Raw genomic sequence first — 15,170 nt, 5'->3', positions numbered from 1 at the left:
TCTACATTGGGGACTTCAGTTATCCTAGTATAGACTGGGATAGTAATAGTGTAAAGGGCAGAGAGGGGGAAGAGCTTCTGAAGTATTTTCAGAAGAATTTTCTTGATCAGCATGTTTCTGGCCCAGCAAGGAAGGTGGGCAGAATTGCTTGTCATGTGGCTACATTTCGATAGATGAGAATGGAAAGCAAGGGCAGTTCCACAGAGCTGATCATTGGAGGATGGTATGGTCAACACTGTCAAAAGCTGCAAAGGTTGAGAATGATGGTAGAGTGCACCACGCTCATGGGATATAATTCAGTACTGTGACAGGCCTGGTAACCTGTTTGTCGATATCAAATTGTGGGAAAGATATGCAAGGACTTTGGAGAGGAAGGGGAGGTTAGAAATGGGGCTTTAGTTTGCAAGGACAGAGAGGCCGAGGCTGTTTTTTGAGGAGGTTTCTGTAGTATGTTCAGGAGAATTTCCTTGATAAATACGTTGCTACCCAACGAGAAAGGAGGTATCGCTGCATCTGGTTCTGGGTATGAGGTGGGTCAAGTGTCAGTAGGGGAATAAAAACAAGAAATGCTGGAACCACTCAGCAGGTCTGGCAACATCTGTGGAAAGAGAAGCAGAGTTAACGTTTCGGGTCAGTGACACTTCTTCAGAACTGACAAATATTAGAAATGTCACAGGTTATAAGCAAGTGAGGCGGGGGTGGGGCAAGAGATAACAAAGGAGAAGGTGTAGATTGGACAATGCCACATAGCTGACCTAAAGGTCACGGAGCAAAGGCAAACAATATGTTAATGGTGTGTTAAAAGACAAAGCATTAATACAGATAAGGTGTTAATAGACTGAATATTGAACAGCAAGTGCAAACATGAAAAAAAACAGTGACTGAACTTATTTATTCCTATCTTGACACTATCTTTTCTCCGCTGGTCCAGTCTCTTCCCACCTACATCCGTGACTCTTCTGACGCCCTACGTCATTTTGACAATTTCCAATTTCCTGGTCCCAACCGCCGCCTCTTCACTATGGACGTCCAATCGCTCGACACCTCCATCCGCCTGCAGGATGGTTTGAGGGCTCTCCGCGTCTTCCTGGAACAGAGGCCCAACCAGTCCCCATCCACCACCACCCTCCTCCGCCTGGCTGAACTTGTTCTCACATTGAACAACTTCTCCTTCAACTCCACCCACTTCCTTCAAGTAAAAGGTGTCGCTATGGGTACCTGCATGGGTCCTAGTTATGCCTGTCTTTGTGGGATATGTCGAGCATTCTTTGTTCCAGTCCTACTCAGGCCCCCTCCCCCACCTCTTTTTCCGGTACATTGATGACTGTATCGGTGCCGTTTCCTGCTCCCGCCCCGAACTGGAAAACTTTATCAACTTTGCTTCCAATTTCCACCCTTCTCTCTCCTTTTTACATGGTCCATCTCTTACACTTCCCTTCCCTTCCTTGACTTCTCTGTCTCCATCTCTGGGGATAGGTTGTCTACTAATATCCATTATAAGCCCACCAACTCCCACAGCTACCTCGACTACAATTCTTCACACCCTACCTCCTGTAAGGAGTCCATTCCATTCTCCCAGTTTCTCCATCTCCGACGCATCTGCTCTGATGATGCTACCTTCCATGACGGTGCTTCTGATATGACCTCCTTTTTCCTCAACCGAGGATTTCCCCCCACTGTTGTTGACAGGGCCCTCAACCGTGTCCGGCCCATTTCCCGCACCTCTGCCCTCAACCCTTCCCCCTCCCTCCCAGAACTGTGACAGGGTTCCCCTTGTCCTCACTTTCCACCCCATCAGCCTCCATATCCAAAGGATCATCCTCCGCCATTTCCACCACCTCCAGCGTGATGCCACTACCAAATGTATCTTCCCCTCCCTTCCCCTGTCGGCATTCCGAAGGGATCGTTCCCTCCGCGACACCCTGATCCACTCCTCCATTACCCCCACCACCTCGTCCCCGTCCCATGGCACCTTCCCCTGAAATCAGAGGGGGTGTAATACCTGCCCATTTACCTCCTCTCTCCTCACTATCCCAGGCCCCAAACACTCCTTTCAGGTGAAGCAGCGATTTACTTGTACTTTCAATGTAGTATACTGTATTCGCTGCTCACAATGTGGTCCTCTCTACATTGGGGAGACCAAGTGCAGACTGGGTGACCGCTTTGCGGAACACCTCCACTCAGTCCGCAAGCAGGACCCTGAGCTTCCGGTTGCTTGCCATTTCAACACTTTTTTTCCCCCCCCCCCCCACCTGCTCTCACGCTCACATCTCTGTCCTGGGATTGCTGCAGTGTTCCAGTGAACATCAACGCAAGCTCGAGGAATAGCATCTCCTCTACCGATTAGGCACACTACAGCCTGCCGGATTGAACATTGTGTTCAGTAATTTCAGAGCATGACAGCCCCCCATTTTACTTTCATTTTTAGTTATTATTTTTTTTCTTAGTTTTGCAATTTTTTTTTTTGCATTTATTTCATTTCATCTTAGTTTGTTCAGTTTGCTTACCCACTGTTTTTTTTCATGTTTGCACTTGCTGTTCAATATTCAGTCCGTTAACACCTTATCTGTACTAATGCTTTGTCTTTCAACACACCATTAACATATTGTTTGCCTTTGCTCCATGACCTTTTGGTCAGCTATGTGGCCTTGTCCAATCTACACCTTCTCCTTTGTTATCTCTTGCCCCACCCCCACCTCACTTGCTTATAACCTGTGACATTTCTAATATTTGTCAGTTCTGAAGAAGGGTCACTGACACGAAACGTTAACTCTGCTTCTCTTTCCACAGATGCTGCCAGACCTGCTGAGTGGTTCCAGCATTTCTTGTTTTTATTTCAGATTTCCAGCATCCGCAGTATTTTGCTTTTATTATCAGTAGGCGAATATATAGGGAACAGTGATCATAGTATCATAAAGTTTTTTGATGGAAAAAGACAAGGAGCAATCTAGTGTAAAAATACTTAATTGGAGGAGGGCCAATTTCAGTGAGTTGAGAACAGATCCTGCTGGGTAAATTGGAATGAAAGATTGTTCCATTACGGTTTTGCCTGCCAATGGGCAGCCTTAAACAAGGAGATGGTTTGGGTACAATTGAGGTACATTGCCAGAAGGAGGAACGGTAAGGTGAGAAAAACCCAAGCTCCCTGGATGACGGAACAGAAAGCAAGGTAAAGCAGAAAAAGGACCGTATGACAGATGTCAGTTGATTATTTAGGCTGGTTCTCACTTGTGCATAGAACATTCAGAGGTGCAGTGAAAAGGAAATGAGAGGGGCAAAGAAGCAATATGTAAAGAGCCTGGCAACAAACATAAAGGGAAATCCAAGCATCTGCTAACGGCATATAGATAGTAGAAGGGTGGATGGGGAAGGGGTGGGGCATGGAGGCAGAAGGCATGGTTGAGGTACTAAATGAAAACCTAGCATCTCTCTTTACCAAGGAAGATGCTGCTGCCAAAGTCACAGTGAAGGAGCAGGTAATTGAGAATACAGGATGGGCTAAGAATTGGTAAAGCATAGCCAGCCTTTCCAATATCATGAAGTTAAATCACTAGGACCAGTTGGGATGCATCTGAGGATGCTGAGGGAAGTAAGGGTGGAAATTGCTTAAGGACTGGCCAAAATCTTCCAGTCCTCAAATATGGGGGCAGTGCTAGAGGACTGGAGAGTTGTAAATGTTACAACCTTGTTCAAAAAAGGTGCAAGAATAAATCCAGCTACTACAGGCCAGTCAGTTTAACCTCGGTGGTGGGAAAGCTTTTAGAAACGATAATTCGGGACCAAAATAATCACTGTACAAGTGCAGATTAATTAAGGAAAACCAGCATGGATTTATGAAATGCAAATAGTCTTTAACTAGCATGAGTTTTTTTGATGCGGTAATGTAGAGGGTTGATGAGGGCGATGTGATTGATGTGGTGTACATGGACTTCCAGAAAGTATTTAATGAAGTGCTACAGAATAGGCTTGTCAGCAAAGTTGTGGCGCGTGGAATAAAAAGGACCGTGATGGCTTTGATACAAAGTTGCCTGAGTGACAGAAAAGAGAGTAATGGTAAATGATTGCTTTATACTGTGCTCAGTACTAGGACCACTGCTTTTCTTGATCTATTAGTGACTTAGACTTGGGTGTACAATTCAAAATTTGTAGATGACACAAAACTTGGAAGTATTGTGAACTATGAGGAGGATAGTGCTAGACCTCAAGGGGACATAGGCTGGAGGAATGGGCAGACAAGTGGGGGATGAAATATGAAGTGATGCATTTTGCTAGGAAGTTCAAGGAAAGCACTGTAATCTAAAGGGGGTTCAGGAATGGAGAGACCTGGGGGTATATGTGCATAAAATGTTGAAGGTAGTAGGACAGGTTGAGAAAGCGGTTAATAAGGCACATGGGATCTTGGGATTTATAAATAGAGGCAAAGAGTACAAAAGCAAGGAAGTTATGATAACTCGGTATAAAACACTGGAGTATTGTGCCCATTTCTGGGCACTGCACTTTAGGATGAATGTGAAGGCCTTGGAGAGGGCACAAAAGATTTGCGAGAATGGTTCGAGGGATGAAGGACTTTAGTTACATGGATAGATAAGGGAAGCCAGGGTTCCTCTCTATAGAGGAGATTTAATACAAGTGTTCAAAATCACAAAGGGTCTAGACAGAGTAGATAGGGAAAAAATTGTTCCCTTTAGCAGAAGGGTCAAGAACCAGAGGAGACAGACTCAAGGTGGTTGGCAAAAGGACTAAAGGTGACATGAGAACATTTTTTGTGCAGCGAGTGGTTAGGATCTGGAATGTACTGCCAGAGAGTGGTAGAAGTAAATTCAGTTGTGGCTTTTGAAAGGAAGTTGGATATTTGCAGGGTTACAGGGAAAAAGTAGGCGAGTGGGACTAGCTATGTTGCTCTTGCAGAGAGCTTGTGTGGACTTGACAGACTGATAGGCCTCCTTCTGTGCTGTAACCATTCTATGATTACATGAGTAATCTATTACATAATGGGGGTGTGAAAGGAAACTCCATCCTGAAAATGTATTTGGAGGTTTAAGTTCTGTCAAAAAAACAAGCTTTGATCTTTTCGTGACATCCAAACTCTTCAGCTTGATCTATCTTGGCTTAGGGAGGCAAATATTGATATCATTTGATATTTATCCTCCTGATATGTTTTGATGATTTTGGTTGATATTTTTTCCTGCCCCACCCATTGTGGAATTCTGCATGTCTCTGCAATTGTACTAAATATTGCAGTAGATTTACATGTGCACCTCATGTTTCCTTTAGAAAGTTGTCTTGTATTCTTGACATTTTATGGTTTTCATGTGGAGACCCACTTTTGTTTTGCGAACATATGAATTAGGAGCAGGAGTAGGCCACTCGGCCCTTTGAGCCTGCTCCGCCATTCAGTAAGTTCATGGCTGAACTGATTACTCAACATTTCCACCTACCCTGATAACCTTCCACCCCCTTGCTTATCAAGAATCTATCTACCTCTGCCTTAAAAATATTCAAGGACTCTGCTTCCACTGCCTTTTGAGGGAGAGAATTCCAAAGACTCACGACCCTCCCAAGAGAAAAATGTTCTCATCTGTCTTAAATGGCCGACCCCTTATTTTTAAACACTGACCCCTAGTTCTAGATTCTCCCACGAGGTGAAACATCCTTTACCCATCCACCTTGTCGAGACCCCTCAGGATCGTATGTTTCAATCAAGTCGCCTCTTATTCTTCTAAATTCCAGTGGATACAAGCCTAGCCTGTCCAATCTTTCCTCATAAGATAGCCTGCCCATTCCAGGTATAAGTCTAGTAAACCTTCTCTGTACTGCCTCCAACGCATTTATATCTTTCATTGCATAAGGAGACCAGTACTGTGCACAGTACTCCAGATGTGGTCTCACCAATGCCCGAAATAGCTGAAGCATAACCTCTTTTGTAACTACTTTTGTACTCCAGTCTCCTCGTGATAAACTATAACATTCCATTAGCTTTCCTAATTACGTGCTGTACCTGCATACTAACCTGATTGGATTCATGCACTAGGACACCCAGATCACTCTGCATCTCAGAGCTTCGCAATCTCTCACCATTTAGATAGTATGCTTTTTTAATTCTTCCCGCCAAAGTGGACAATTTCCCACTTTCCCATATTATACTCCATTTGCCAGGTCTTTGCCCACTCACAACCTACCTATATCCCTTTGTAACCCCTTATATCCTCTTCACAAGTTACTTTCCTGCCTATCTTTGTGTCATCAGCAACACACCACTCGTTGCATCTTGCCAACCAGAAAATGACCCATTTATGCCTACTGTTTCCTGTTAGCTAGCCAATCTTCTATCCATTCCAATATGTTACCTCCTACACCGTGAGCTTTTATTTTCTGCAATAACCTTTGATGTGGCACCTTATCAAATTCCTTCTGGAAATCTAAATACAATACATCCATTAGTTCCTCTTTATCCACAGCACATGTAACTCCCTCAAAGAACTCCAATAAATTGGTTAAACATGATTTCCCTTTCACTAAACCATGCTGACTCTGCCTGATTATCTTGAATTTTTCTAAGTGCCCTGCTATAATGTCTTTAATAGCTTCTAACATTTTCCCTAAGACATATGTTAAGCTAACTGGCCTGTAGTTTCCTGCGTTCTGTGTCTCTCAATTTTTGAATAAAGGCGTTATATTGGCTATTTTTGAATCTAGGGAATTTTGGAAAATTAAAACTATGGCATCAACTATCCCACTAGCAGTTACTTTTAACACCCTAGGATGCAGTCCATCAGGATCCAGGGACCTGGCAGCCCACAGCTCCAACAGTTTGTTCAGTATCACTTCCCCGGTGATTGTAATTTTCTTGAGTTCCCCTCTCCCTTCCATTTCCTGACTTGCAGCTAATACTGGCATGTTACTTGTATCCTCAATAGTGAAGACTGATGCAAAATATCTGTTCAATTCATCTGCCATCTCCCTATTATCCATTTTTAATTCAACATACTCACTTTCTATAGGACCAGTGCTCACTTTGTTAACGTTTTCTTTTTTAAATAGTTATAGAAACGCTTACTATCTGTTTTTATATTTCTAGCGAGCTTTCTCTCGTATTCTAATTTTGCCTTCCTTATCGATCTTTTAGTCATTCTTTGCTGTTTTTTATATTCTGCCCAATCTTCTGACCTGCCTCCCATCTTTGCGCAATTATAGGCTTTTTGTTTAAGTTTCATACTATCTTTAACTGTTTTAGTTGACCATGGATGGTGAGTCCCACCCTTGGAATCTTTCTTTCTCGTTGAAAAGTATCTATTCTGTGTATTCTGAAATATCCCTTTAAATGTCTGCCTCTTCATCTCTATTGACCTATTCCTTAACCTAATTTGCCAGTTCACCTCTGCTTTCGTGCCCTCATAATTGCCCTTCTTTAAGTTTAAAATACTAATCTTGGATCCACTTTTCGCTCCCTCAAACTGAATGTAAAATTCAATCATATGATCACTGTTAGCTAGAGGCGCTGTATCTAACCGCTACAAAGTCAATAAAAAGGAATGAAACCGGATGGACCACCCGGCATCGACCTAGGCACTGGAAACGACAACGGGCGACCCAGCCCTGTCGACCCTGCAAAGTCCTCCTTACTAACATCTGGGGGCTTGTGCCAAAGTTGGGAGAGCTGTCCCACAGACTAGTCAAGCAAGCAGCCTGACATAGTCATACTCACGGAATCATGCCTTACAATGTCCCAGACACTGCCAACACCATCCCCGGGTATGTCCTGTCCCACTGGCAGGACAGACCCACCAGAGGCGGTGGCACAGTGGTATACAGTCGGGAGGGAGTTGCCCTGGGAGTCCTCAATATCAACTCTGGACCCCACGATGTCTCCGAGCATCAGATCAAACATGGACAAGGAAACCTCCTGCTGATTACCACCGACCGCCCTCCCCCAGCTTATGAGTCAGTACTCCTCCTTGTTGAACAGCACTTGGAGGAAGCACTGAGGGTGGCGAGGGTACAAAATATACTCTGAATAGGGGACTTCAATGTCCATCACCAAGAGTGGCTCGGTAGCACCACTACTGACCAAGCTGGCCGAGTCCTAAAAGACATGTCTGTTAGACTGGGTATGCGGCAGGTGGTGAGGGAACCAACAAGAGGGGAAATCATCCTTGACCTCGTCCTCACCAATCTGCCTGCCACCGATTGTATCTGTCCAGTATTGGTAGTGACCACCGCACAGTCCTTGTGGAGATGAAGTCCCGCCTTCACATTGAAGATACCCTCCATCGTGTTGTGTGGCACTACTACCGTGCTGAATGGGATAGATTTCTAACCGATCTAGCAATGCATAACTGGGCATCCATGAGGCACTGTGGGCCATCAGCAGCAGCAGAATTGTACTCCTCCACAATCTGTAATCTCATGGCCTGGCATATCCCGCACTCTACTATTACCATCAAGCCAGGAGACCAGCCCTAGTTCAGTGAAGAGTGCAGGAGAGCATGCCAGGAGCAGCACCAGGCATACCTCAAAATGAAGTGTCAACCTGGTGAAGCTACAACACAGGACTATTTGTGTGCCAAACTGCATAAGCAGCATGCGATAGACAGAGCTAAGCGATCCCATAACCAACAGATCAGATCTAAGCTCTGCAGTCCTGCCACATCCAGCCGTGAATGGTGGTGGACAATTAAACAACTAACTGGAGGAGGTGGCTCCTCAAATATCCCCAACTTCACTGATGGGGGAGCCCAGCACATCAGAGCGAAAGGTAAGGCAGAAGCATTTGCAACAATCTTCAGCCAGAAGTGCTGAGTTGATGATCCATCTCCGCCTCCTCCTGAAGTCCCCAGCATCACAGATGCCAGACTTCAGCCAATTCGATTCACTCCGCGTGATATCAAGAAATGACTGAAGGCACTGGATACTGCAAAAGCTATGGGCCCTGACAATATTCCAGCAATAGTACTGAAGACCTGTGCTCCAGAACTAGCCGCACCCCTAGCCAAGCTGTTCCAGTACAGCTACAACACTGGCATCTACCCTGCAATGTGGAAGATTGCCCAGGCATGTCCTGTACACAAAATGCAGGACAAATCCAACCCGGCCAATTACCGCCCCATCAGCCTACTCTCAATCATCAGTAAAGCGGTGGAAGGTGTCATCAACAGTGCCATCAAGCAGCATTTGCTTAGCAATAACCTGCTCAGTGATGCTCAGTTTGGGTTCCGCCAGGGCCACTCAGCTCCTGTCCTCATTACGGCCTTGGTTCAAACATGGACAAAAGAGCTGAACTCGAGGTGAGGTGCGAGTGACTGCCCTTGACATCAAGGCAGCATTTGACCGAGTATGGCATCAAGGAGCCCTAGCAAAATTGAGGTCAATGGGAATCAGGGGGAAAACACTCCGCTGGCTGGAGTCATACCTAGCGCAAAGGAAGATGGTTGTGGTTGTTGGAGGTCAATCTTCTGAGCTCCAGGACATAACTGCAGGAGTTCCTCAAGGTAGTGTCCTAGGCCCAACCATCTTCAGCTGCTTCATCAATGACCTTCCTTCAATCATAAGGTCAGAAGTGGGGATGTTTACTGATGATTGCACAATGTTCAGCACCATTCGTGACTCCTCAGATACTGAAGCAGTCCGTGTAGAAATGCAGCAAGACCTGGACAATATCCAGGCTTGGGCTGATAAGTGGCGAGTAACATTCACGCCACACAAGTGCCAGGCAATGACCATCTCCAATAAGAGAGAATCTAACCATCTCCCCTTGACATTCAATGGCATTACCATCACTGAATTCCCCCACTATCAACATCCTGGGGGCTTCCATTGACCAGAAACTGAACTGGAGTAGCCATATAAATACTGTGGCTGCAAGAGCAGGTCAGAGGCTAGGAATTCTGAGGCGAGTAACTCACCTCCTGACTTTCCAAAGCCTGTCCACCATCTACAAGGCACAAGTCAGGAGTGTGATGGAATACTCTCCACTTGCCTGGATGGGTGCAGCTCCAACAACACTCAAGAAGCTCAACACCATCCAGGACAAAGCAGCCCACTTGATTGGCACCCCATCTACAAACTTTCACTCTCTCCACCACCGACGCACAGTGGCAACAGTGTGTACCATCTACAAGGTGCACTGCAGCAATGCACCAAGGCTCCTTAGACAGCACCTTTCAAACCCGCAACCTACCAACTAGAAGGACAAGGGCAGCAAATGCATGGGAACACCACCACCTGCAAGTTCCCGTCCAAGTCACACACCGTCCTAACTTGGAACTGTATCGCTGTTCCTTCACTGTCGCTGGGTCAAAATCCTGGAACTCCCTAACAGCACTGTGGGTATACTTACCCTAAATGAAGGCAGCTCACCACCACCTTCTCAAGGGCAATTAGGGATGGGCAATAATTGCTGGCCTGGCCAGTGACGCCCACATCCCATGAATGAATAAAAGAAAACTGAGGTCATTAATTAAACCTGTCTCGTATGGATTGCTCTCTGGCTCCAGAAAGTAGTATTCCAAGGAATTATCCCGAAAACATTCTATGTGCTCCTCACCTAGGCTACCTCTGCCCATCTGATTTTTCCAGTCTATATGTAGGTTAAAATCCCCATAATTATCGCTGTATCTTTCTGACAAGCTGCCATTATTTCTTTATACCCCATCCTACAGTGTGGTTAATATTAGGTGTCCTGTGCACCACTCCCACAAGTGACTACTTCTTGCCTTAACTTCTCATCTCTACCGAAACTACTTCTACATCCTGGTCTCATGAACTTAGGTGATCCCTCTCTATTGCGCTAATACCATCATTAATTAACAGAGCTACCTCTGCACCTTTTCCTAGCTTCATGTCGTTCCTAAATGGCATGTACCCTTCAATATTCAGTTCCCAATCGGTCATCCTGTAGCCATGTCTCTGTAATGGCTATCAGATCGTACTTATTTCTATTTGCGCTCTCAGTTCATCTGTTTTGTTTTGAATGCTACCTGCATACAGATACAGAGCCTTTAGTTTTGTCCTTTCTTATTTTTGTAACCTTTAGCCTTATCTATTGACTTACTCTTAGGAAGGGACAGAGCGTACAAATCTGTCAGTCTGTTTATCATTTCCCATATTTCTCTCTTGCCTTGTCTCTGCTCCTTGATTTACCATATCTTCCCAAATTTGATCCTTTGCCCCCCCACTGTTCAGTTTAAAACCCTCTCCTCTTCCCTCGTTATGCAGCTCGCTAGAACACCGGCCCCAGCACGGTTCAGGTGTAGACAGTCCCAACGGTACAGCCGTCACTTTCCCCAGTACTGGTGCCAGTGCCCCATGAACTGGAACCCACTTCTACCACACCAATCTTGGACCAGGCATTAATTTCTCATCTTATTTGCCCTATGCCAATTTGCATGTGGCTCAGGTAATAATCCAGAGATTATTACCTTTGAGGTTCCGCTGCTTAATTTGGCACCTAGTTCCTCATCCTGACTTTGCAGAACCTCTTTCCTTGGCCTGCCTATGTCGTTGGTACCTACATGGATCACAACGACTGGATCCTCTCCAGCCCTGAGCAGATGTCCCGAACCCTGGCACCGGGCAGGCAACCGAGGCTTCTGGACTCTTACTCTTTGCTGCAGAGAACAGTGTCAATCCCCCTAATTATACTGTCCCCTACTATCACTACATTCCTTTTTTTTTCCTCCCTCCACTTGAATGGCTTCCTGTAACATGGTGCCATGGTCAGATTGCTCATTCACTTTGCAGCCCCCACTCTCATCCAAACAAGCTGAAAGAACCTTAAACCCTTTTTGACAACCGCTGAGGCTCCTGCCCTCTGGCTCCCCTTACCTGCCTCAGCTGCAGCCACACTCTCCTGTCCCTGACCACTGACTAAATCAGCAGACCCTATCCTAAGAGGTGTGACCGCCTCCTGGTACAAAATGTCTAAGTAACTTTCCCCTCCCGGATGTGTGGCAGTGTCTGCGGCTCAGCCTGCAGTTCAGTGACTCTGAGCTGAAGCTCTTCGAGCCACAAACACTTACTGCAGACGTGTTTGCCCTGGATCTCACTTGCATCCAGGAGCTCCCACGTGCTGCAGCCGTGACACATCACCTGTCCTGCATCCTTAATGTGTTTTAATTAACTAAATTATTTTATTTTTATTTTCCTTTTTTACATATTAAGCTTACGACTCGTGCCTTTACTATTTTATACGTTCGGATTAGAATGGACCTTAATCATTTACCAGATACCAAACCGGTAGCTTCTTCCCAAACCAATCGCCTAAATGCTTGCCTGTGATGTTTGATGCTATGTTTGATTTAAATTAAAAGCTTACCTGTCTCTGAACGGACAGGGGGCATTCTGAAAGGGGAGGGTGAACAGCCAGAGGTTGTGGTACACATCGGTACGAATGACATAGGCAGGATGAGTGACTAGGTCCTGCAGGGGGAGTTCAGGGAGTTAGGTAGAAAGTTAAAAGACAGGACCTCTAGGGTTGTAATCTCGGGATTACTCCCTGTGCCACATGCCAGTGAGGCTAGAAATAGGAAGATAGTGCAGCTAAACACGTGGCTGAACAGCTGGTGTAGGAGAGGAGGTTTCAGATATCTGGATCATTGGGATCTCTTCCGGGACAGGTGGGACCTGTACAAGAAGGACAGGTTGCATCTAAACTGGAGGGGCACAAATATCCTGGCTTGCGAGGTTTGCTAGTCACTCGGGAGGGTTTAAACTAGTGTGGCAGGGGGGTGGGAACCAGAGCAGTAGGACAGCAGGAGAAATAACTGAGGGGAACTGGTAATTAAGGCCAGTAAGACTAAGAGGAAGAGCAGGCAGGGAGATGTTGCTGAGCATAGCGGAACTGGTGGTCTGAAGTGCATTTGTTTCAATACGTGAAGTATAACAGGTAAGGCAGATGAACCTAAAGCTTGGATTAGTACTTGGAACTATGATGTTGCTATTACAGAGACTTGGTTGAGGGAAGGACAGGATTGGCAGCTAAATGTTCCGGGATTGAGAAGCTTCAGGCGGGTTAGAGGGGGATGTAAAAGGGGTGGGGGAGTTGCATTACTGGTTAAGGAGGATATCACCGCTGTACTGCGGGAGGACACCTCAGAGGGGTCATGCAGCGAGGCAATATGGGTGGAGCTCAGGAATAGGAAGGGTGCAGTCACAATGTTGGGGGTTTACTACAGGCCTCCCAACAGCCAGCGGGAGGCAGAGGAGCAGATATGAAGACAGATTTTGGAAAGATGTAAAAGCAACAGGGTTGTAGTGGTGGGTGATTTTAACCCCTTATATTGACTGGGACTCACTTAGTGCTGGGGGCTTGGATGGGGCAGAATTTGTAAGGAGCATCCAGGCGAGCTTCTTGAAACACTATGTAGATAGTCCAACTAGGGAAGGGGCCGTACTGGACCTGGTATTGGGGAATGAGTCCGGCCAGGTGGTTGAAGTTTCAGTAGGGGAGCATTTCAGGAACAGTGACCATAATTCCGTAAGTTTTAAGGTACTTGTGGATAAGGATAAGAGTAGTCCTCGGGTGAAGGTGCTAAATTGGGGGAAGGCTAATTATAACCAAATTAGGCAGGAACTGAAGAATTTAGATTGGGGGTGGCTGTTTGAGGGTAAATCAACATCTGATATGTGGGAGTCTTTCAAACGTCAGTTGATTAGAATCCAGGACCAGCATGTTCCTGTGAGGAAGGAGGAGAAGTTTGGCAAGTTTAGGGAACCTTGGATAACAAGGGATATTGTGAGCCTAGTGAAAAAGGAAGCATTTGTGAGGGCTGGAAGGCTAGGAACAGACGAAGCCCTTGAGGAATATAAAGACAGTAGGAAGGAACTTAAGCAAGGAGTCAGGAGGGCTAAAAGTGGTCATGAAAAGTCATTGGCAAACAGGATTAAGGAGAATCCCAAGGCTTTTTATACGTATATAAAGAGCAAGAGGGTAACTAGGGAAAGGGTTGACCCACTCGAGGACAGAGATGGGAATCTGTGTGGAGCCAGAGGAAATGGACGAGGTACTAAATGAGTACTTTGCATCAGTATTCACCAAAGAGAAGGACTTGGTGGATGATGAGTCCAGGGAAGGGAGTGTAGATAGTCTGGGTCATGTTATCAAAAAGGAGGAGGTGTTGGGTGTCTTGCAAAACATTAAGGTAGATAAGTCCCCAGGGCATGATGGGATCTACCCCAGAATACTGAGGGAGGCAAGGGAAGAAATTGCTGGGGCCTTGACCGAAATCTTTGCATCCTCATTAGCTACAGGTGAGGTCCCAGAGGACTGGAGAATAGCCAGTGTTCCTTTGTTTAAGAAGGGTAGCAAGGATAATCGAGGAAATTTATAGGCCGGTGAGCCTTACGTCAGTGGTAGGGAAATTATTAGAGAGGATTCTTCGGGACAGGATTTACTCCCATTTGGAAACAAATGAACTTATTAGCGAGAGGCAGCATGGTTTTGTGAAGGGGAGGTCGTGTCTCACTAACTTGACTGTTTTTTGAGGAAGTGACAAAGATGATTGATGAAGGAAGGGCAGTGAATGTTGTCTATGTGGACTTCAGTAAAGCCTTTGACAGGGTCCCTCATGGCAGACTGGTACAAAAGGTGAAGTCACACGGGATCAGAGGGGAGCTGGCAAGATGGATACAGAACTGGCTCGGTCATAGACAGAGGGTAGCAGTGGAAGGGTGCTTTTCTGAATGGAGGGCTGTGACTAGTGGTGTTCTGCAGGGATCAGTGCTGGGACCTTTGCTGTTTGTAGTATATATAAATGATTTGGAGGAAAATGTAGCTGGTCTGATTAGTAAGTTTGCGGACGACACCAAGGTTGGTGGAGTTGCGGATAGTGATGAGGATTGTCAGAGGATACAGCAGGATATATCGGTTGGAGGCTTGGGTGGAGAAATGGCAGATGGAGTTTAATCCGGACAAATGTGAGGTAATGCATTTTGGAAGATCTAATACGGGTGGGAAGTATACAGTAAATGGCAGAACCCTTAGGAGTATTGACAGGCAGAGAGATCTGGGCGTACAGGTCCACAGGTCACAAAGTGGCAACACATGTGGATAAGGTAGTCAAGCAGGCATACGGCATTCTTGCCTTCATCAGTCGGGGCATAGAGTATAAAAATTGGCAAGTCATGCTGCAGCTGTACAGAACCTTAAGCCACACTTGGAATATTGCGTGCAA

At 45.8% G+C, this 15,170-nt stretch overlaps 1 protein-coding gene across 2 annotated transcripts in view; it reads left to right on the top strand.

The window, feature by feature from the left end:
- The window catches only part of LOC137349152 (kinesin-1 heavy chain), a 140,929-nt gene that overhangs the window by 21,640 nt on the left and 104,119 nt on the right, over window positions 1–15,170 (top strand). The window lies entirely within an intron of this gene.

The sequence above is a fragment of the Heterodontus francisci genome, chromosome 2, assembly GCF_036365525.1.
Source record: "Heterodontus francisci isolate sHetFra1 chromosome 2, sHetFra1.hap1, whole genome shotgun sequence".
In the NCBI taxonomy this organism is placed as follows: domain Eukaryota; kingdom Metazoa; phylum Chordata; class Chondrichthyes; order Heterodontiformes; family Heterodontidae; genus Heterodontus; species Heterodontus francisci.
The sequence above is the reverse complement of the archived record's forward strand: the minus strand, read 5'-3'. Positions and strand labels throughout refer to the sequence as shown.